The sequence below is a fragment of the Dermacentor andersoni genome, chromosome 3 (genome assembly GCF_023375885.2).
Source record: "Dermacentor andersoni chromosome 3, qqDerAnde1_hic_scaffold, whole genome shotgun sequence".
In the NCBI taxonomy this organism is placed as follows: Eukaryota; Metazoa; Arthropoda; class Arachnida; order Ixodida; family Ixodidae; genus Dermacentor; species Dermacentor andersoni.
This window is the reverse complement of record NC_092816.1, coordinates 176,382,934-176,405,815: the sequence shown is the minus strand read 5'-3', so window position 1 is coordinate 176,405,815 and position 22,882 is coordinate 176,382,934. Positions and strand designations below refer to the sequence as shown.

Genomic DNA, 22,882 nt, shown 5'->3' with positions numbered 1-22,882 from the left:
TCCAGACGGGCCCCAAGCCTAACGATTGGAAGTACCCCGGACGTTGATGTCAATCTAGTTACACGTGATGGAAGCGTCATTCCCAGAGTCGACTCTATCCGTGTACTAGGCATGGTTACTGAATCCGATGGGTCCAACAACCCCACGTTGGCTAGAATCACCGCTAAACCGGAAAATGTTAGTAGGCTCCTGAACAGAGTCTCTAACAGAAGGGGAGGCTTGAAGAAAGACAATCTGCTCACGTTTTTCCACGCCTTCCTTATCAGTCACATCATATATCTAGCAGCTATGCACAACTTACACACTTCCGGAAAAAAGAAGTTTGACATCCTCATTAGGATGACCATCAAAAGGGTACTCGGAATCTCCATGACCGCCAGTTCAGGACGCCTCTATCATCGGTGAGTAGAGAATTCATTAAAGGAGATTAACGAGGCGCTGGAAGCAGCCCAAATGGCTCTGCTGTCCTGCTGTTTGGCGGGCAGAACAATTCTGGCCATCCTGGGCCTAAACCTAGTACTTTCTGAAGAGACAAGGCATCGAATCACTAACGAGCAAAGAGAACGCACTTACGTTGCGCCAATCCCTCGCAATGTACAGCAGCAGCCCAATGGGGGAATGCGTAGGGCCAGGGCAATTGCGATCCTGAAGAATATCAAGGACGAACCCCAATCGGTCTGCTTTGTGGATGCGACTCATGTGGGCGCTCGTCTCACTTTGCTATACTGGGAATAGATCACGGAAGCCATGCTGTTTCCGCAGCCTCGGTGGCTGGCACGACTTCTTCCAAAGCGAATCAGGTTGCTGTTGCTTTGGCTCTTTTGGATGACAACACAGCGCTAAATATACAGACTCTAGATTGGCAGTCAGGGTGTACGTCTCGGCCTCCATCGCGGAAGACACCCATAATATTCTCAGGGTCAGGGCAATCGCTCCATATACGATTGCTTGGTTTCTGGCACACTTGGGCCTAAATCTGGACTCGCTCACCAAATCTCAATGACATTGCCTAGTCCCAAGCGCGCGTGCTAACTCTCCGCGCGGGAGGAGGAGCCTTGTCACAGTCCAATGTCCAACAGTTCCGGGACCCTATTCACCTTTAGTGAATTCACAAAACATTTCTCACTAGAGAGAATAATCTGTCCTCCACCCCATATTATCCTCACAAGACCTCAAGTTATAACTCTTAGGATGCTTCAGACTAGCTCTTATCCTAGTCTGGCCTTCATGCACTGTTTATTCCAGGGCGTTTTTAGCTCAGTGTCCTAGCTGCGGCGGGACATGCAGTTTACATCACATGCTCTGGTGGTGTCCTTCGTTACAAGAAAATACGAACATCACTGAACAGAAGCGGAACTCGGCCATCAAGAGCTGGAAATCCCATCGTCAGCTTTGGGCTGTCCGGAGAGTCTGCGATGCGGCGGTTAGGTTAGGCCTAACTGTCCCCACGTGTTAGCGGCCCGCAGTGTCTACCTAAGAAGCGGTGCTTCTCAGGATCGTTTAACTAAAGTACTTCGTATCTGTATTCGTATCCTCGTTCTTCCACGTGCCCATACCACAATGTTTCAACAATCCTGTGTTATACGCACTCCACATGGTAGAAATTGCCTTCCCAGCCATATTGCTGCAAGCATCGACCCTGCTGGTTTTAAAGCCACCGTTGAATAAATCGTGTCTCTCGTCGACAACACATAGAAATGCCTGTACTACCCTGCTCTATCTTGTGTTATTGTATTCGCTGTTACAGTACCTACGCTTCATGTATTGTCCGCCACGGGGCTATTGATGTGTGTTAAAGAAATAAATAAATGAACAAATAAGTAAATAAATAAATAAATAAATAAATAACGAAAGAGAAATAGTCATGTACAGAGTGTTTCAGCGAACACTTTCAAAAATCTTTAAAAGTTGCCTCTGGCAGATATCACCATTGTAGTTCATGAGCTGCTCTACCCGAAGACGCGCAAAAAAGTGCACAACAAAGGGAGATGCGAAATCAACTAACTAATAAAAAAGTAACTTATTAAATTTTAACTAATTGCATTATGGCCCATATACCAACTTACAAATTATAGCCGCAGAGCTCGCAAGGCGGATCCACTTGGAACGCATTTTCAAGATAACATCACTTTCGAGATATAAATTCCCGATTTTTGCGGAGAAATTAATTGGCGTTCCAGTTAATTTGTTACCGAAACGTCGCTTCGCGCAATGAAGCACGCAAGTAACTGCAACACCAATACATTTCTCCGCAAAGATTGGGAATTTATATCTCGAAACTGGTGTCGTCCTGAGAATTCGTTCCAAGCGGATCCGCCTTGCGAAGTTCACTGCTAGAATTTGGAAATTGCAATATCGGTCATAAGATAATTATCTAAGTTATTAGTCAATTAATGTTAATTAGTCAATTTTGCATTCCAATTTTTTGGGCAAGTAGTGTCCGCCGTTTCGAGTAGACCTGTGTCATCAACTAGAATTGAGGTATCTGCCAGAGGGAACCTGTAAAAAAAAATTAAAATTGTTCGTTGAAACAACCTGTATATGTCTTTCTTTTGCATTTATTGAAGCACATTAAGTAATGACAAATACTTTGATTCGTTTTTGTTTAGAAAAGCTTCATACTAGCAGAAGGCGGACAGATATATAGGTGAGTATTTTTCTGCTTATAGTGATCACGTACGTGATAGAAATATACGCCTTAATACTTATTGTGTACAGATTGCCGCTGAGTTTTGGTGGAAGGCAGGTAAACATGATTTTGCGACTGGTTTTGTATGTACGTTAAAAAAATATGATTTACATAAATGTTAGTAGGGCTTGTCACAAGTAGAACTTTGGGATATTTGAATACTTACCTACTCCGTTGGCAGGAGCTTATCAGAGCGCTAATAAAGAAAGCGTTAGGTCCGAACGACAGCGCGCGCGCACACGCACACGCACGCGCACGCACACGCACACGCACGCACGCACGCACGCGCGCACACACACACACACACACACACACACACACACACACACACACACACACACACACACACACACACACACACACACACACACACACACACACACACACACACACACACACACACACACACACACACACACACACACACACACACACACACACACACACACACACAGAGAGACAGACAGACAGAGAGATATAGCATAAATTTGCGCATGTGTTACAATTTTGCGAGTTATCCATAGCGGAGTTTGCATGTGTGTACTACAGATGCACTTTATTTTACTTGTTCCTAGTGTAGAAAAGCTGGGGTGTTGTTTCGGCGTCACTGGTACTTCACCATCAGTTCTTTATGAAACGATTCAAGTCTGTCAAGCAACTCCAACAGCTGCTCCCTGGGTGGAAGTATTGTGATCCTGCGAAAAAGAAGAATACCGTGTGAGCAATGAAACCCGAAATGACAAAGTCAAGAAAATCCTGAGAATGGATCGCTGTAGTTGACAGTAAAGGTGTGTTCGGTGTAGCGCCAGCATGAAGTACGCTATTTTACACACATCGGCCTTCTACTGTGGTTTCTTCTGACTTTCAAGTTTGTTATGCGTTTTGTGTTTCTCTTCTGCGTCAGCAGCATTGAGGGCGGCCGTGGCAGCTTCTAGTCCCTCTCTGGTTTCGATTTGAGTGGCACGGACTCTTCCACTGAGCTCTTCACGGGCGCGTGGTACGCTGGTCAGGTACATGCCTCGATAAATAAATTGTGGTGTTTTTAACTAGAGCACGAAGGTTGCAATGTATAAACCGTTTCTAGAATAACTTTGTAGCTACGTGCAAACTGTTTTTTTTTTTTCTGACAAAATTACTTTCTCTTAATGGCCATCATTTGCAAGTCGACCACAAAGCTGTCATCAGCCTGCCAGGACCCGCACATTCCTCGCGCAGTCAACTTCATCTATCCTATGTGGCGTTAATATTTGTATGGGCAAAATTTTAATTCGAGCATTGCCTAGAACGGCTGCTTTAGCTGAGTGTAAAGTGTCACTGTAGCATCACGAGGTTGCGGGTTCAAATGCTGGCAAATCCCTGCCACAGCGTGCGCATTTCCATGGGGTTATATGCAAACACATCCGTGTACTTATATTTAGGTACACGTTCAAGAACCCTTGGTGGTCGAAATAATTCCGGATTTCTTACATGTGCATAGAGCCTTACATGTGCTTCCATGTGTCCCCAGGACACATGGGAGCACATGTAGCCAGTCAGAAACGTTTAGGCGCATACCCGTTATACCGCTCTTCACGAAACAATGAGTACTCACTTGGCTCAATGTCACAAACGGGCAAAAGTAGAGTTCTACATAAGAATGCTCAAACTCTGGGGGATGCAAACCGCCGGCGTACAATGGCAGGTAAAGTGACCAGAAAAGAGCACTGAATTCGCACAAGAAAGCTTGCGTCCTCGATTGCTTGTGTGCGGCTTGGGTGCACAATGCTGTGTAATAACTCTTCGTAAATCACATTGTTGGCACTCCCGTAATTGAGAGTAGAGGTAAGCATGAAATGGCAACCGGCAAAGGAAATTGGTTGGAGATAATACTAGCCAAAATCATAAAATAGCTGCAGTGAATGTTCGCAATGGCGCACCGAACCACACCACACCGCACCACGCCATACTGTGCACGGGTCCATACGAATGCCGCCCAGCTAGAAGAAAACTGGCTCAAGGCGGAACGACAGGCAGCCAAAGACACCAGGGAGACAGTGCGCACTGCCCAGCTAGAACAAGAAAATCGCCTGAAGGAGGCGCCACGCAGCGTGACGCCATCTCTTGAGGCGACGCAAAACCCGCACCGCGGAATTTAGGGACCGCTGGCGTTCAAAGGACCCCAGGGAACCGTTTTTCAGTGCCAAAAGTTGACAATGAAGTGTATGGTGCCCTGCATCTGTCTTTTGAACGTCGCTATTCGAAATAAGAAATAAAGCTTCAGCACACTAGAAGTGACTGCTTGAGTGATAAACAAACATTAGGAAGAACTCGGAAGCAATATTTTCTGTAACTTGTTAGGGCAGTAACTAGCATATGCTATTAGGGTCTGTACAAAGGGTTGACGGCCAGAGACTGCATTCTTTTGAGTCTTGATTGGTTGCCCGGATGATCTCGTTTTGTCCTCGCCACTTACCCTGATGTTCTCGTTTGAGCGCCCGGGCAGCGACTCTGGCTTTTGGCTCAAATGCACTTGAAGGTCGCCGTCAACGGGAGCTAAAAGCATTTCAGGCTTAAAAAAAGATAACATACATACACCTTCTCACACAAGGAAGAGGGTATCGGTAAATGGTGAGGAGAAAAGCGTAGTGCGGCTCCGATGGCTCCGATATGGTGTCAGAGTAAAGCGCGTCGTCTGCGAGGTTTGTCGGCGGCGGCTGCTGTGAATCGTGCCCACGCGTCACCCGTGCACTGGCTCTCGCAATTTTCAGAACAGCGAAGCAGTCGCGCCACATTTCACACCGTTTACAACGTGCCGCACGAGAAAGACTGTCCGCGCCAGCCAATATATCGCGAAATGAAAACATGTATACAGGTAGAGCAGCGCTCAAATTTCGCTTTAGGGAGTATCATTATCATCGGTGAATTTTTTGTGGGCATCGCCGCAGCAGCGGAACTGTGTCATCTTGTACCAAACAGCTAAAAGTAGTATGCAAGGTTGCTCGCAGCTTTGTTAGTCCGCACACGGGGCTTTAGGATATTACCGAACAAGTTATACGCAACCGGAATCTGTCTACACACAGAGAATACACACTAACTTCCGATTTTAAAGCCGCTAACTCAGTTCTTTCTGTAAGGGCTTTGCACATCACCACATACTGGACGTATAGAGGCGACCAGCAGTAGATCAGCTCGTAGAGTTGGATTCACACGACGAAGCACATCACTGATTCAATCCTCAGACGAGCGTCACGTAGCTCAGCTGCAACAAATCGGGCGGCTACCAGCTCGTGTGCGGCTTTGTTCTGATACGGCAGCAACGTGCGGCGTCATGTTTGTTTAGGAACTTCTGTCCGCCGTGTGAATCCAGGTAAATATGGACACTGCAAAGGAACTGGCCATTCTTTAGGATTCGTTGTGAGTGAGATGCAATGGTCAAAATCTTTTTGTCTAGAACGGTGAAAGTGCTCTGAATACGTCTCGGGAGAATATGCCACGGTGTCTTGAGGAGAAAATCTATGTACGCGGCTTTATACGTGCGCTTGGCTGCATTCGTATGACTGCCGAATATCTTGAAATGTTATTCTAAAGTTGTACAACAGATTATTTAGCTTTAGCATCTGTTTCGGAGGACACGTGCGCTTCTCCTGCTCACCTGATGTGAAATCTTCCTGGCAACCGTCCAAACCCCGAGCCTGGCGTCACGCAGACTCCTTTCCTTTTCAGTAGCTCCTCAGCGTAAAATTCATCAGGACCCTTGCCTTGTCGCTGTAAAAATCAGAAAACGAACAGCTAATTACGCTGAAAATTGGCCTGGGAGCCTGTTCATAAATGAGAGAAAAGTGGGATTACCGTCAGACAGGGAATCAGCTTGAAAAGATGCTGCTGTACGAAAATTTTGTTTGTGCTAGCAGATAGAGGGAAAATAATAATACACGAAGAAAGGCAGTATCAAGAACGAGTAAATGCTGCTGCAGGTGACATCTTGTGCACTAAATGCGCTACTAAAGGCGGCAATGTGAACGATAGCTTGAACAATTCCTGGTGATAAACATACCAGATTTCTCTGTGCTCGTTGTGTCTGTTTTGTACCGGGAACTTCTGCATACAAAAAACTAGCGTCTCTGCCTGGCGCAATTGGGACCAAAAGTAAATTCAAATAAAAGGAAATGAATGGATAAATAAAATGAATCGAAATGAGCACCTAAAAGGAATCCTTATAAAATAACTAGCTATGTATTTGACCAAATAGTCTTAGCACTCGCGAGCGAATAGATTCTCGTGTTACGGATACGGCTGCACATACTGCACGGATACGGATGCGGTCAAATTTTTCGTCGAACACTTTGCACAGTACAAACATTACTGACTCGTGCTAGTTAAGTTTGAAGCAGAAGAGGGCGAAATGCAGCATGAAGAATAATTCAAAGGCTGCTGCAGATATTTTTAGAGAACCGGCATATCTTGCTCTCAACAGCAAGTCTGGACATTGTATAGAATTTCCCACAGTCAGAGCTTGCGAATCATACTTACAAAATATAGCAAAGCATACATGACAGTCTTGCTGTGCCAAGCTTAGTAGCTCTATGGCTTGGAATAGTAATTACGTGATAACGAGAACATAATTGCCCTAGTTTGTCTCCCTTATCAGTCTGTTCGTTCTTCGCATTGGCGAATAAATCCGACGTTGCTCGTGTAACACTACAGGCGGCGGGGAGAGGGAGGATGGGCGAACCTCGCCAGGTGACGGAGCTGCGAAGCGGTCAGCACCGCGGTGCGTCCACCATGCAGACCAACCAGAATCTGCTGCTGCGCCGCGGCCCAAAATTGTGTTAGCCCACCTTCGAAACCCTGGAACGTTCAACAGGACCGATAACATCGGCACTGAGGAGTGGCTGACGCAATTACAACGGGTGAGCGATCACATTCACTTGGACCTGACAGTCATGCTCGCCAATTTTGTGTTTTATCTTAGTGGAACGGCAAAGCTGGGGCATGACAAACATGACAATGACCTTGTTAGCAGGGACACAAAGCAAAAGCTCCGTGACCTGTTCGGTAAGGCCTCCATTCTAAAAATCAGTGCGAAGAAACAGCTGTTAACTCGAGCCCCAACGTCCACGGAGCCATACCTGTCGTAATACAGAATGTGCTGGCACTGTGTGGCAGTGTTGACCGCGACATGCCAATGTCTGACAACGTTGGCCACCTCTTGAAAGGGATAGCGAATAACGCATTCCTGCTCATATGCAGAAGTTGTACTACTGCCGATTCCATGATCGAGTGACAGCCCTTCGAGTAGGCCAAGAGCCGCCGTATGGAACGACCACTCACCCGGTTTTCCGAAACCGGCGCAACGCCTTCGTGTGAAGTGCGGCCGCAGCCCCAACTTTCACTACCTTAGGGCGAATTGACAAGGATTGTCCACCGTGCAAACGAAGCGATGGCTCCAGCTAACCCCTTTACCAACTCTGACCCCAGTGACTTGAACACACTCGTGTTTTCACTTGTGCAAGCTATCGTGTGATACGAACCAGCGAATCTCGGGATTTACGGTGGTTGCGCAGTAGTCCCCTCCCCCCCCCCCCATTCCTAGATCCACTTCTGGGATCCCGACATCGTTCTCTCGTTATCAAACGTTCGTTCCACGATCTCGGAACCCTGATGATTGGAGAACTGAATACGATCGGCCAATCTGTCTTAACCACCGCCGTGTCGGCCATGTTGATCGCTATTGTAACAACCGCGGGTCGTTCCCCCAACGTATTTCATCCTTTGCCCATGTTCGCCGCCTTGATTACAGCCCTTTTGGGCTACTATCTGCGGCACACCGATGCAATACTGACGCTGCAACGGGATCTTCCAGCCGCTAGCCGTCGTCTTGAAATCACCAGTCGAGTTCGCAACCAAGTTAATGTGATCGCTCACCGGTCCTAATTGCGTCAGCCACTCATCAGTGTCGATGTTATCGGTCCCGTATAACGTTCCAGGATTTCGAGGCTGGGCTAACATAATTTTGGGCTGTGGCACAGCAGCAGATACTGGTTGGTCTGCATGGTGGTCGCGCCGCGGCGCTGACCGCTTCGCAGCTCCGTCGCCTGGCGAGGTAACCCCGCACCTCCTCAAATGTGGGACGGCGCCTCAAATAGATGAAAAGCGAAACACGGTGCATAAACATAGCATATACAGAGATTACCAAGACGGCTGAACATGGGCAACGTCGCGGGGATCGTCTTCTTCTTTGTTAGTCCAAGGAGCTGGCTCGTAACAATATTAACCTCGGATATTGTTGAAGTGTATGAAATAACTCAGGTCCCCTGATACACTGAACCGTTTGCAAAGTCCTTGATATAATTTCGGTCAGTGGCAGACGAGACCTGTAAGACCTCCGAAGGGCGTTAAAACTCCTTTGATGCATAAGCTGCTTTAGTCCGCATAAGTTCACGAATATTTTGTATTTCCTCTCGAAAATTTCTTCGGGAATGGCTAAATGAATGGACTGTGTTCTGATAACCGTGCGTTCGGCCGAATTAGATTCTCTATGTGGGAGAAGACAGCAGTTACGGCGAAAATTACCTCACACATGCCAATGCGTTCAGAGGCTGGGAAAAAAACTAGCTGTCACACTAAGGACCGGCGGAAGTAAATACGACGTTTATGGCGTCACTGCCGGATATGCAATTTTCTCACCATCTGAGCAAGTCGTAGAGATGGACTGAATGTACTGTGAAAGCAGCCTGTTTTGGGTACAATAAAACGAAGGTCAACAATTGCTCGTCAGGCGACGATCAGCCGTCACCACATTAGGGCACAAACGTCTGTGATACATTTAAAGATTAAGACGAAAAGTACCAATATGGCTCCGGTTTGCAATAAGATACATTAATTCAGCAGCGCTGGTGATTAATGGGGTTTTATGGCGCAAGGGCCCGGGATGGCCAAAGAGCGCCAGGAAATAAAGCAACGCAGAGAAAAAAAATGGGCAGGAATAATCTGAGGATGATCGACAAATTGATGCGTTAGCTTCCCCAAAAAACCTGCTGAGATATGCTGCTGGAGAAAACCCTCCACGGTAGCCGGGTGGCTGTGGCGTTGAGTTTTTCAGCTTCACGTCGCGGAGTCGATAGATGCCGCGGTGGTCGCATGTCGACGAGACAAAAAGGCAACAATGGCCGCCAACATAGATAATGTGTACCTTAAAGAAGCCAAGGTGGTGAAAATTATTTCGGAGTCGCCCACTACAGCGTGCCTCATACTGGGAGCGTGGCTTTCATATTTAAAAGAGCATATATTTATTAGTTTTGACAGACATCTCTTCCAGCTCTTTTCGTTATTGCTGTGAGGCATACGGGTTCCACTGTGTTGCACTTCCACCAGGGTCAGCCCCAGTTATAAGCTAGCTTAAAGCGACACAAAAGCTAAACAACACAAAGCTGATAAAGGATTGTTTGAAAACTCTCTTGTCGCTGATTTCAAGATAGTGAGTTGATTATTAGAAGAAAAATAAAACTCGAAGTTCGAATTTTTTTGTTAGTTTCACGCCGAATCCCCAAAGCCGGTGCGTCAGTTTGACGTCACGCATTCTAAAGTATTTCTTCGTGTTTAGGCCGCGTTGACTCTTCAATAAATCCCCAAACTTACCATATTCAGTCTTCGGCAACTTAGGAAGAGAATCCAGTCCATCATTACCTCCTAATAATTAACTGGGCCTTAATAGGCACTGCCAAAATCTATGAGCTGGTGCGGGAACAGTAAGGCAGCGCCTTCACTCTTGTGTATTTCGTTTTTTTTTTGGCTCACCAAGCGTCTTCGCGTGGTAAGAGTGGTGTTTGTGTTATTTTCGAATAGTAAAGTACAGACAGACGAAACCATTATTCTCTTAGGCATCCTTTTCAAGCCCTCGCAAATACGTTGCAGCGGTATCATGATCAGTCCACTGGGTCTCCACAGTTGATCAGGTTGCCTCCGGGATTGGTACAGTTTACATGGCCAGACAACCGCACAAATGAAAGTTGGGGAATGTGCCGAACAACAGCCTGGAAATTATTTATTCAGATCACTCACCTGAGCTTCCTCTATGGCTTTCTCAGGTATATGGACACGAACGTAGGCGGACGTGGCCCCCTGTATTGGACTGCAATGCATGCCTTCGATTGCGTTTACCTTTTCCTCTGCAAGCCGCGCTCTTTCCGCCAAGGATTCCATTATGCTTGTTTTCTCCTGGAAAAAGAGTGGTGCAATCCCTTTCGCTTGGAGATGCTCTTCGCCGTGGCATATTCCAATGCTATACAAAAAATTTGGGTAGAAATTAGGGAATTGTCATTTAGTGCATATCATTCTTTGTAACAACCACTCATGAAGGCCATACTTTATCAAAATTAACGAGCTCTTAATATAGAATTGCGAATAAAATAAGATGTCCGATGCCGCGAAGGTCACTGTGAAACTACCTGGAACAGATGAAAAATGCGAATTGCAGTTCCTTCACAAGTCCAGAGTCATGCGAGAGCACCCTGAAGTCCTCGCCCCCCCCCCCCCCCCCCCCCCGAGCTTTCACCAGAGATACAACAAACCGGTTAATGAAAAGGGTGCTCGCACTGCTAATCAGGGGTTCCTCGTGGAAGGTGCAGTTTGGTCATTGCAAAAGGTGGCTGAATAATCTTTCTCGCCGACCAGCGGGTAATCAGTGCTGAATATTACGCAGTAACATCACGCGAGAGAACATTCGTAATTTAACACAGCAAAGTCCGATTGGCGAAACGTAGCGCCGGTTGATTTTCTCTAATCGAGCGGCAAGAAATGGATTGCAGAAAATCTTCCCTGGCAAGAACAACGGCACAAATGTGTGACCTAACGGACATCCTAAAGAGATTTCTTATAAATTTATGATCGTGCAAACACAAATGCTACCTAATATCATGCGAATTCTGCGTCCACCTATGCAGGGGACACGACTCTTTTTGCCTCTAGCAATATGGCCGCCACGGCTTCACTTTCCTTTGTAGGCGGCTGCAGGGACTGCCAGTCCAGAATCTTTATGCAAACTGCCTGAACTACATAAAGGATGAAACGCATTAAGAGGAAGCTTTAGCTCGGCCCTAACTCTGACGCCGCCTATAGCAATACATGTAAAACGCAGAAATGTTTTTTTCTGACTTAACCTCAGGGCAGATTTTAATGAAATTCGCGGTATTTGAGAAAGGACGTTAAATTGAAGTGACTGTTGGGAGAGGAATTTCGTTTTCTCGTCTGAATATTTTTGCAAATTTTGCCAAAATTTGATTACTTTGAAAAAATAGACGCATTATGTTAACAAATCCGGCCACTCTCCACCAAGAATAGATATCGCAGTTCTGTAATTTGCATCCATCACAACATCCAAAGCAAATTTGGTATAATAATTTATATCTTACGTGAAATTCTTAGAATGTTTACCAAGGTGTTGCAAATGTACTATTCACATCTTAGTGATGTATTTCAGAGCCTTGTATAATACATCAAATTTGCCCGCTTTACATGTGCACTAGGTGGAATATACATACTTGCAGTATTCATTTCTTTTATTGAGCTAGAATTGTAAAATTGATAGTTTCGTTTTCTGCAAGCTTGTAATTTCAAGAATTTTCTGTGATTTTAACTTTTTCTTTTAAATGCCTTAAACCTCAGCAAAGTTCGTGCAGTGGCTGCCGAGAAAAACGATTTTTCGTTTCCCATGTATTTAGATAGGAGGCCCCCGAGCTAAAGCTTCCTCTTGACCACACAAGCACTGAAGTCAAGAAGTACCTTGAACGTTAACGTAAATATTTACGTAAATTTTGAGAAGCAGCATACAGAACTCAGTCATGACAAAATACATTTTCACGCTTTGGTGCTTGGGTTTACTCGCAACGTGTTGGAGAGGCTTACTCGCATCCCTGATTACTCTCATGCTGCTTATATACACCCAACTAAAGAGCAAGGATCCATTAATTTTGTCAGCTGTATATTCAAGAATGACAATGAGAGTGCTTTGCAGTTCGCCATGATTTTTGTGAGTACAGTTCCTCAAGCGAAGCAGCATCATTGATTTCTGTGTGGTGCACGAAGCAGCGGAAAAACAATTTTTAATACGTCTTACCTTATTATACAAGTCGTAGGAAGGTTCAGCGAGCTGTGGGGGTTTTACCATGCAGTCCAAGGCAACCTGGTAGTGGGCAAGAATAAAAAGAACGCAAGTGCTGCAAACTTTCATTCTGTCGAAATAGACGAAGACATAGTATGGATCAAAGGACTGCGAACGCTTGAAATGTTTGTTCTCAGTGTCATGCTAAAAATGGGGAAGAGCACGAATTTGTGCAAATTCGGTGCCCATGTCTCAGTGGGCAGTACGACACTAAAGAAATCAATTCAGCCGACAAGGAAGATTTATTCACACAACTGTTACGAAAACATGACTTTATGACAAAGATAATATTCGAGTTTTGGTACATATTTAGCGCTGCTGGTAGATTGTAAACACAAAGTTCTCTTTCATTAACCGTCGAGTCTTGGATCAAATCTAATGCATGACTTTTCAGGAGATATCTGTTCTCCTTACCTAAACTAGTTCAGGAACGAATGACTCGCACTTAGCGTACGTTTCAATGGCTAGCCGTTAGCAGACAACATCAAAATGCAGTTGCAAGTGATATGCATTTCCTGCTTGGTGGTAGGCTGTTCGGTAATTTTCAGTGAAAATAGGCGAATAAGTGAATCCGTATACTACTTGAAGGTGTCTTTAAGTTTGCAGAGTGATGCCGGCGTTGTTTCGCTCGTTCAGTGAAAGAGACTATAGCACCCTGACGTTATTGATGACAGCTGTGTGGTGGATGCTTTTTCTTGGGAGAGCAAGAAATGTGACACCTAAACTTTGCTCATTTAATGACAATGTTCCTGTGGCTTTAAAACACTGCGCGAACTAATCGTTCTAGCATAGCAAGTTATTTTTCATAAGTAAGTTATGCATAGTTATTTAAAGATAATGCTAACAACCATTGTGATTGGTATTAACTTCAACATCTCGGTTACTAACACAAGAACACACGAAAAACATTGTTGCTCCTCTTGTGTGATAGAAAAAAAAACTAGAATGCTCAACATGTTGCAAGTGTGGCGTGCTAAAGCCATCCTGTCTTGCATGGTGGCTTTTAGAGCAAATCTCTTTCAAGTTGTCCATGGAGGCCAGATGTGATTCAAGGTGACCCTGAAACCAGGTGAATTGTGAGGAGAACTATCCCTATGACTTAAATGCAAATTACTTCAGTTGATACCGATCGGGACGCAAAGGCCCGATCGGTATCTGTCTGTGTAGTCTGTGTAGATATGTTGCTTACCACCGCCAAGGACAGCGAGGGCGATAGCTACACGCTCAGCCTTAGCAGGAGTGGCGTTCTTGATAGAAGCGGAGTGGAGAACAGAACCTGCGCGAGCAATCGTAACGGCAGGGAAGTTGGCCGATCGACCATACTGCGCCGCGTCTGCGAAGCATGCGGACTCCACGTTTTCACGCACGTGTTTAAGCAGGGCTTCACCCCTGGCGATCCGCCTTCCCGCATTGTGCTGTGGGTGCACGTTGCGGGGAAAAAGAGAGACCGTAGTGTAAGGCCTTTGCTTCCTAATGTGATTATGCTTGCGTTCCTCTTCTAGCAGTGGACTATACCCTAGGACGGTCAGGAAGCTCATGCCCGAGTTCGAGGAGGAGAGTCTGGCCATCTGAAACATATGCTGTGTCTCGATTATCTCTTCCAACGTCTTGTGAATACCCAGTTGCATGAGCCGGCCCGTGCTAGTACGCGAAGAGACCTCCAGCACTCCCCATGAGCCGGCCAGTGCTAGTACGCGAAGGGACCTCCAGCACTCCCCATGAGCCGGCCAGTGCTAGTACGCGAAGGGACCTCCAGGACTCCCTTGATGCTCTTGATCAGGAGATTGAGCTTAGTCTATTCATGTCTATGCCAGCAGTGCATGGCAGCAACGTAGGTATTGTGGCTCATTAAAAAAGCGGGGAACGTTAGTAAATAGTCCTCCCTTAGGCCACCTTTAGAGTTGGAGACTCTAGTGATAAGCCGAATTATGCTTTCCGTTTTAGCTCTGGTCTTCTTGACGGTGTGCCCATTAGTGTCATTACCTATTAGCCTCTATAAGCGTGCCAAGAACTATGATGACCTCCTACCCTAGGAATGGTATGAGCAGAGCTGGTGCGAAGCTTTCTATTGACGTCCGAGAGGGGGACGAAGTCCTCAGGTTTGACACCCCTTCTCCTGGGTCTGTACAGCAAAAGCTCGGACTGGCTCGGAGAGGGTCGTAGTGCGGCTCCACTAAGGAAACATTCGGTGTAATTCACAACCTATTGGAGTGCCTCCTATATTCTACCCTCGCTGCAACCCGTGTACCAGACGGTGATGTCGTCAGCGTAAAGGGTGTAACGTATGCCGTCTACTTGCGAGAGCCTCTTGGAAAGCGCACAGAGAGCAGTGTTGAATAAAAGTGGTCAGACCACCGAACCTTGTGTAGTACCTTTGGAGCCAAGTACGAAGGGTTCTGATTCGAGATCTCCTATCTTAATCGTGGCCCTTATATTTTTGAGGATGGAACCGATGAATGCATGGAATCTGTGCCCTAAGCCAAAACTAGAGATGGATTTCAGAATATGCGCCTACGAGAGATTGTAAAAGGCTTTCTTCAGGTCACGTCCCAAGATTGCCCTGATATCTCTCGTCTGAACGTGGATAATCTGATGTTTGATCAACTTCATGGTGTCCTGGGTCGAAAGTGCCGGCCGGAAGCCAATCATGTTGTACGGAAAGAGACCCTGTTCTCCAATGTGTTTAGAAATGCGGGTGTTAATGACGTGGTCGGCCACCTTGACTATACAGGAAATAAACGATATGGACCTCAGATTAGACAGACCCAGGGCGTCCCGGTTTCGGGATAAGGAAGACTGACGCCAGTTTCAATGAATCCGGGACGGCGCCCTGTTCCCTCATCCTGTTAATCTCGTCCGTGAGAGTTTGCATAGAAGCATCGTCCAGATTACGAAGGAGCCTATAAGAGTTCCGTCCGGGTCTGGGGCCGAGCGCCCATTCAGTCCCATGAGGGCGTCCCTCACTTCAGCCGTGCTGAAAGGTTCGTCTTGAGGCTCCGCGTGCAAACTCTCGTAACGATTATAGTGGGCGTCCCATGAGAGATCAATCGGCAGATATCTTTGCGCAAGTATTTCGAGGATTTCTTGGTCTGAGTCTTCCTGTTTGGACGCATGGAGAAGTTTCTTTGTTGCCCCCCTCTGGTTGGATTTCAAGTTTGATTCATTGAGCAGGTGCTTGAGCAAGTTCCATATGTCCCCCCCCCCCCCCCCCCCTCGGGCGCATCTGGCCATCAACCTTGCTATAAACCTCGTCCCACGGTTGCCTAGAGAGCGTCTGTCAGTACTCCTCCTTTCTCATGATTTAGCTCAGCAATATTTTTGCGCAGCCTACGGTTGAGATTTTGTCCTTTCCAACTGATTAGAGGGGCCATTTAGCTTTGAGCAAGTGCAGCTAGGAAGCTGTCCATCCTGTCGACCTTAAAGTCAGTAAGTAGCGACTTGGTGGCCGCAGCCACATCCTCTTTGAGTTGTGCTACAGAGCAGTCGAAAGATTCCGGTGATTGGCGGTTCTCAGTAGCCTGTACCCTGATTTTGCGGCAAAGGTCCCAATTCATGAATTTGAATTCCATTGGGGGCCTGCTCCGTCCTTCTATCGAGGTGGCGAGAATGCAGTGATCACTACTGAGACTTTTGTTAAGGTTGTGCCAGGTTACTGACCCCGACTTGGCCACAAAGATGAGATCCGGAGTGGTGTCTCTGGAGCATTTATTGCCAATTCAGGTAGGGAAGCAGGGATCAGCGACTAGAGTGAAGTTGTGGTCCGATGCGGCCTGCCATAGATCTCTACCCTTTGCGTTAGTGTGGTGATATCCCCACTCCTGATGCGGGCCATTAAAGTCCCAGCAATTATGAGCGGGGCCCCGACCGCCTTTACAGCTGCATTGGATATGAGCGACGTAAAGCGGTCTCTCATGTCCCTTGGAGTACTGTAGATGTTGAGGAAGAAGAGGCTGTTCCTAAGCTGTCCGCATGGTATGATCTCTATTAACAAGTGCTCAGTTTTATGGTGGTTCAAAGACATATTGTTAACTATGGTGGTAAACTGCTTCGAGGCTTCGAGACAAGGGTACAGAGGCCCCTTTTATCCTGTGCGAAAAGACAGTGAGACCTATAGCTCGATAGGGTGAATGAGCTCGTCAACATTTCTTGGAGTAGGATAATGTGCGGCTTGTTAGGATGATATCTAATGAATTGATAAAGGACCGCTTTCATACACTGCGATCCACAACAATTCCAGTGCAAAACTACTATGTTACTAGGTAGACCCTCCATGATTCATAATTTCGATGGATTTTCCCCTGCAGCGGATCTCTAACGGCCGAACCCGACGATACAGTACCGACCGCGGATTCGGGCACTCCGACTCACGTTCAGAGCGGAGAACGCATCGCCAAGGGACTTGAGCGTATTCCTCAATTCGGCGTGAAACTCTCTCATGTCGGTCTTAATTCCCTAAACTCAGATTTGAGCTCTTTCAGTCCCTCACGTCGTAAGGGCTCACTTTTTGCGGGGCGTCCGGCTACAGGTGTGTCCAACGGGATCTCAACGTGTACGCCTACCGTCCCCGATGCGGGAGCCTACTGCGAATGCGGCGACGTGGTCGCTAATTTTAGTTAGTCTACCCCTGCTCTAAGATGCTCAAAGGCGCTCCTTAGCAAAGCGACTTCGCGCTCGAGTTGTGCGATCCTAGGCGCGCCATGCTTTGGAAGTAGTACTTCCCTAATTACCGCAGGTGACGTTCCCTAAACACAGTCCTTGACACAGTTGGCCTAGCGAGTCTCCCCAGCGGGTGCTGCGTGTAGTCGAACGGCAGGTGTTCTCCTGAATCGCGAGCGCTCCCTGGAGCTGGAGCGCCCGCTTTTGGACGCAGAGCGCGGCGCTCTCGAGGTGGATCTGCTGCGGCTCCGCATCTTGTTGGCACCGGTCGGCGCAAATGGTATGGCGCTGACGTTCGCGTCTTCTGCGAACCACATACCACTTGGAATCACTGCTTACACAGCTTGTCCGAGGCCCTACACCCAGGCGCGCTCGGCGGTGCACGTGTGATCGTCGGACGGGGACGGCTTCCGGCAACTTCTGCAAATCATGTCCTCGGGCGCCGGGCAAACGTCAGCCCGGTGGCCTAACCTTTCGCATGCGTAGCCTACATCCGCTTGTCGACGGTAAAGGGTACACCGTAACATACTTGCCCCCACATGACGTTTTTGAGCACCTCTTGGCCGTCGAAGAGAATGACGACCGTTGTAGTGGACTTTATGCGCTTTACCTCCGGTGCTCTGGGGTTTCTCGGTTGAACAATCATCCTGCTGAGCTGCTCTTGATTAAAGACCAGGTCGATGCCTCTGATGACCCCCTTACAAGCGTTATCCGGTGGGGCCAAGTAAGAGCTGACCTCATAGCTGGCTATCCCGACTATGATTGCTTCGATTCTAGGGTATGCTCGGGCGTTCTTTTCGGCTGGCGCACACATGACGAGAGTAGTCAGCGTAGGGTTGGGGCACACAATGTCGTAGGCTATCTCGGCTGGGCTGAGTTGTGCTGCCACTGCCAGGGCGTGGGCCACTTTGATTTGGCTAATATTCTTGACGTTCAGGCCACCTCGAGCTCTAATGATGATTCTATTGTGGTCCCTCGATAGACGAGGGAGTTTCGATGCGGCGGTGACTCACTACTTCACGCCGACGAGGGTGCGGCCTCCGCCAGAAACGCCACCACGTTGTGCCGAACTTGCGTACCCGTCTTGCTCGAGCGCGCCGTGTTGCGTGCGCTTTCAAATGGCCGTGGTCCATCCGGGCTTAAGGCTCTCTTCGGGGGTAATGTTCTCCCCTTCGACTTCCACTTGCATTGAAGTCTTGTAGGAAAAGCACAGCCGCACGGGGCGAGAGTCCCCTACGCAGCACTTTCGCCAGGGGAGTAGGCCGAGCTGGTCATGTCTAGTGGCCGTTCGGCGTGGTCTGGCAGAAAAGCTCCCAAAATTCGGCAATAGGACCACTCACCGAGAAAATCCTGGTATCGACGTGATCCTCAGAACGAACTGCGTCGAATGACGTAATGTTGAGCCCCAGGAACCACAAATTTCCAAACAAGAACATTTAAAGTAGGGGGAGCCGATGAGTGCACATTCGTCCTAGTCGGTTTCTTTTTCTTCCTTAGCTCGGTTGCTCCTATCTAAATACATGTAAAATGAAATTCGTTTTTCTTGGCAACCACTACACTAAATTTGACAAGGTTTGTTGCACATAAAAGAAAAAAATTAGGCCTATTGACTGATTCTTTTGAATTGTTGATTTAGGGCGTCACTTGCTATTAAACATTATCAAAGATAAAAAATATACAGAAAACGATACTTCAAGTTTACAACTCTGTAACTTAGCAAGAAAAATTGAGATCACAATTCTGTGAATGGTACCTGATCGAACATCTGAAGTGGACAAAATGGATCTTTACACATAAATCTAAAGAATTGACAATATGCAAGTGCAGCTTTTGCAGGAGCCTTGTAAACAACGTAACGCATTCACATAAGATATAAATTGACAAGTCGAATTTGTCCGCTTTGAATGATCTAATGGATGCCGTTTACAGAAACGCGATATCTGTTTTAATGTAGAGCTATGAACTCATAAACTTTGTGCGTATATATTCTCGAACTTCCAAATTTTTGAAAATACTTTTCACAATACTGAGGCCCTAAACCGAAATTAAGCTTCCAACAGTTACCAGAATTTAACTTTCTCTCTCAAATGCAATGTATTTCATTAGAATCGGTACAGCGGTTATCTCAGAAAAGCGTTTTTGCTTTTTACATGTAATTGAATAAGCCACGTCGGAGTCGGGCCCGAGCTAAATGTTTCTCTTAAGTGAGGTTCGAGATAAATACGGACTCAAATAATTCCGTGAGGTGCATCGCACTTAATTTTTCTTCATTCTCCTGCCGTGGCCTTAGTTCCACCAATTCATTCATGAGCCGACTAAGACCAACCCGTGAACTTGAGTCTGAGTAAGCTGAGTTGAGCAGAATTTTTGTGAGTCTGAAGCTGCATGAGGCTGTGTGAAAAAAAAACACTCTTGGTGACTCTAAGCGATTTCTGTTTATTTTCCCGACATATGGGTGTGGGGCACCCCAATAACTCGAACAGCGATAAAGTACGCCTCAGATTAATGTTACTAAGGAAATTTCGTCGTCAAAAGTTATGCGTTTAAATTACTTAAGTTCAATTGTCAAATTTGAAACATGTTTTCTACATAAATCACATTAACGAAACTTAACATTCTTGGAGCTCAGAAAACTACGCCTACGCGATACGTCAGGTGCTGGGTTGCGGCTTTTCGTTGTCAGTGCCGCTCAATTAAACCCCCGCTTTTAATTTTATCGTTGTGAGCCCATGATCGAGGCCTCCTCCGTGTCTTTCGCACGTAATCCACGTGTCGCCGTGATGTTTCACGCACAGTGCAAGTTGAACCACTATTCATTTCTATTTTGGAACAGTGATCAGAACGTGGAATAAGAGGACAAGGGGCTGCACTGGCGCTATTATAAACAGAAGTTTGGAGCGACTAATATCACCATGAGTATGTTCGAATGTACTACTTAATTGTACGAACAAATTAACTTAGGTATTTGTAGATGTTATTTCTTTGCAGATTTTGGCTGAAGCTCCCCGCGTACTGATGCCGATTTTCTATTGTTACCTTCAGTCGATGCTACGAATAAAAATTGTGAAGTTGTATTTTGCCGGAAGTTTTTTGCCGGAAGGACGCCCGACGAGGAGCGGCGGACGCCGGCGCTGGATTTTCTGCGATACGGGGGCCTTAACGCTGTCGCGTTCACAGAGTCTCTCGAATGCTGTTCACTGCATGGTTAATAGTATTCAAGCTATTAGACTTGGAAGGCTTAGGAGAGAAGATCAATGGTGAATATATCAACAACCTTCTGTTTCCAGATGACATGGTCCTGTTCAGGAACACTGGGGATGTATTGCTTCAAAGCATCAAGGACCTTAACCTAGAAAGTACATAGTAGGGTTGAAGATTATTATGCAGAAGACGAAGGTAATGTTCAATAGCCTGGCAAGGGAACAAGATTTTATGGTTACCCGCCAGGCTCTACAGTTTAGGCAGGACTCTGGCTATATAAGTCTGTTACTCACTGGGGACCGTAAACTTACAGAAGAATAACAGGGGACTGCAGTGCATACGGGAAGCATTACCAAATCATGACTGAAAGTTTACCACTGTCGTTGAAATGGACAGCGTAAAATTATTCGAATATACCAGTGCGAACAAATGGGCAGAAACTTGGATGTATAGAAAAGAAGCTCGACAGCAAGTTAAGGACCAGGCAAAGAGCGATGGGACAACAAATGTTAGGCGTAAGGTTAAGAGAATGTAAGCGAGTGGTGTGGATCAGGGCGCAAACGGGGATAGCTGATATTCGAGATGACGTCAAGAAAAAAATAATAACAAAGCCGGGCAGGGTGTTGGGAAGAATTGGTGTTGTGAAAAGGGCAGCGCAGTCGAGGACGGCAGTATATTAGGTGGGGTGAACAAATTAAGACATTTGTCGACGGAAGTTGCAATCAGCTAGGGCAGCACAGGGTAATTGGAGATCACTGGCAGGTCTTCGTCCTGCAGTGGACATAAACTAGGCTCATGATGACGAGCTATATCGAGTTTTCTAGACAGGTGGTGGGTCACGTACGGTTACTTTACCTGAGTTAATAATGGCACCTTAGACAAGGTCATGGCGCTCTCCAGATTTCGCCGATCCGTAGAGTCCAGGTTGATGGCCTCCAAGTATCCGACCCAGAAGCCTGCCCTTTGTAAAAAAAAAAAAAAACATGGTCGTTACATGGTCTAGGCAGACTAAGACACATTCGTAAAAATTCACTTAACCTACCAAAGAAACAAATCGAAAGCAGTTCTTACGGTCACAGGCTTTGCCTTGAGTTTCTGCCCAGCAGGCTCTCTCGCAGAAAGTTAAAGCTATGGCTGTCGTATTGCGTTCTTTCGGTTTTTCATCCTCGCACCAGTGACTCCTGGGGAATGATGGAAGTATAAAGCGTGGTGGGGGTTTCATACTTGTTCTTTGCGTCCCTACGGCAGCGTTTTGAAGTTGTTCCTAGTCCGCCTTTTTCACGGCGCGGTGGCACATGCACCGTGTCCTAGTGGTTGCCCGCAAAACGTTTTGGAAGGGTGGCGCAAGCGGCCGCGGTGCCCGGCATCGGGGAAGTCCTCAGAAAGAAATAAAAAGCTCACCGGTGTACACTGCTGCAAACACTCATGCCGTGTACCGCGTTACAACTCCACTGGTGGCTCTGCCTCCGTATCGGCTGAAAACATGCGCAGCGCAAGAACGCAACTACACTTTAAAACATAAAGCAGCCATCGCTTCGTTCGGAATGCACTGTGAATGACGTAGCTGCCCCCTTTATTTTATGGCTAGCTAATTTATCGAAAAACCCCGGCGTTATACTAGGGCGACACATCGAAAACATCACGTTGCTAACGGACTCTTCTTGCAGTGTGGGCGCTCACTTGCTAGTGGTGGTAGCGCGCACTTGGCATCACGTTATCGTTTAAGTAGCGAGTCCATACCAGACCGACAAGACGCTGACGGTAACGATTGGCCGAGTATTCAGCAGAGGATGTCACTGAGACCATTTTACGCTACCAGGCCGACAACCGCAGAATTGACGAGCGCGAGTTGTCATGGTACGACAGGCTTTCTTGTCGATGGCACCAACAAAATCAGCGTGCCGACCGTCGTTCGACGGAACCCAGCGTGATCGGCCGTCGAACCGAAACGCGATAGCCGCAGCGCCTTCGCTTGTATATTATAAAGGAGATTTATCGAAGTTCGTAGCGACCGCCGGTTCTAGAATGCACCGAACACAGTGCCCTAGCTCGAGCCTCTGCTGCGCTCTTGATGCTGCCGATGCTGCTGACTCTGCGCTCAAGTTCGTTATCTACCCTACAATAGCCCCGTGGAAATAAAGGAGCCATCTTGGCGACCTTGTTTTCTGGAAGGACGGTAGAATGGTGATACGGCTTGA

General features: G+C 46.9%; 2 long non-coding RNA genes across 2 annotated transcripts in view; both read right to left on the bottom strand.

Moving 5' to 3' along the window:
* LOC140216478 (uncharacterized) overlaps nt 1-6,430 on the bottom strand; it is an 82,341-nt gene extending 75,911 nt beyond the window's left edge. The window contains exon 1 of the long non-coding RNA XR_011893163.1: nt 6,321-6,430. This is a non-coding gene — a long non-coding RNA (uncharacterized lncRNA). The remainder of the gene's footprint in view (nt 1-6,320) is intronic.
* A 4,305-nt stretch (nt 6,431-10,735) lies between these two features.
* On the bottom strand, nt 10,736-22,228 carry LOC126524667 (uncharacterized). Its single transcript, XR_008610929.2, has 3 exons — nt 21,540-22,228; nt 12,783-12,848; nt 10,736-10,885 (listed from the first exon to the last, which is right to left on the bottom strand). It is a non-coding gene; the product is annotated as an uncharacterized lncRNA (long non-coding RNA).
* Nucleotides 22,229-22,882: the final 654 nt, after the last annotated feature.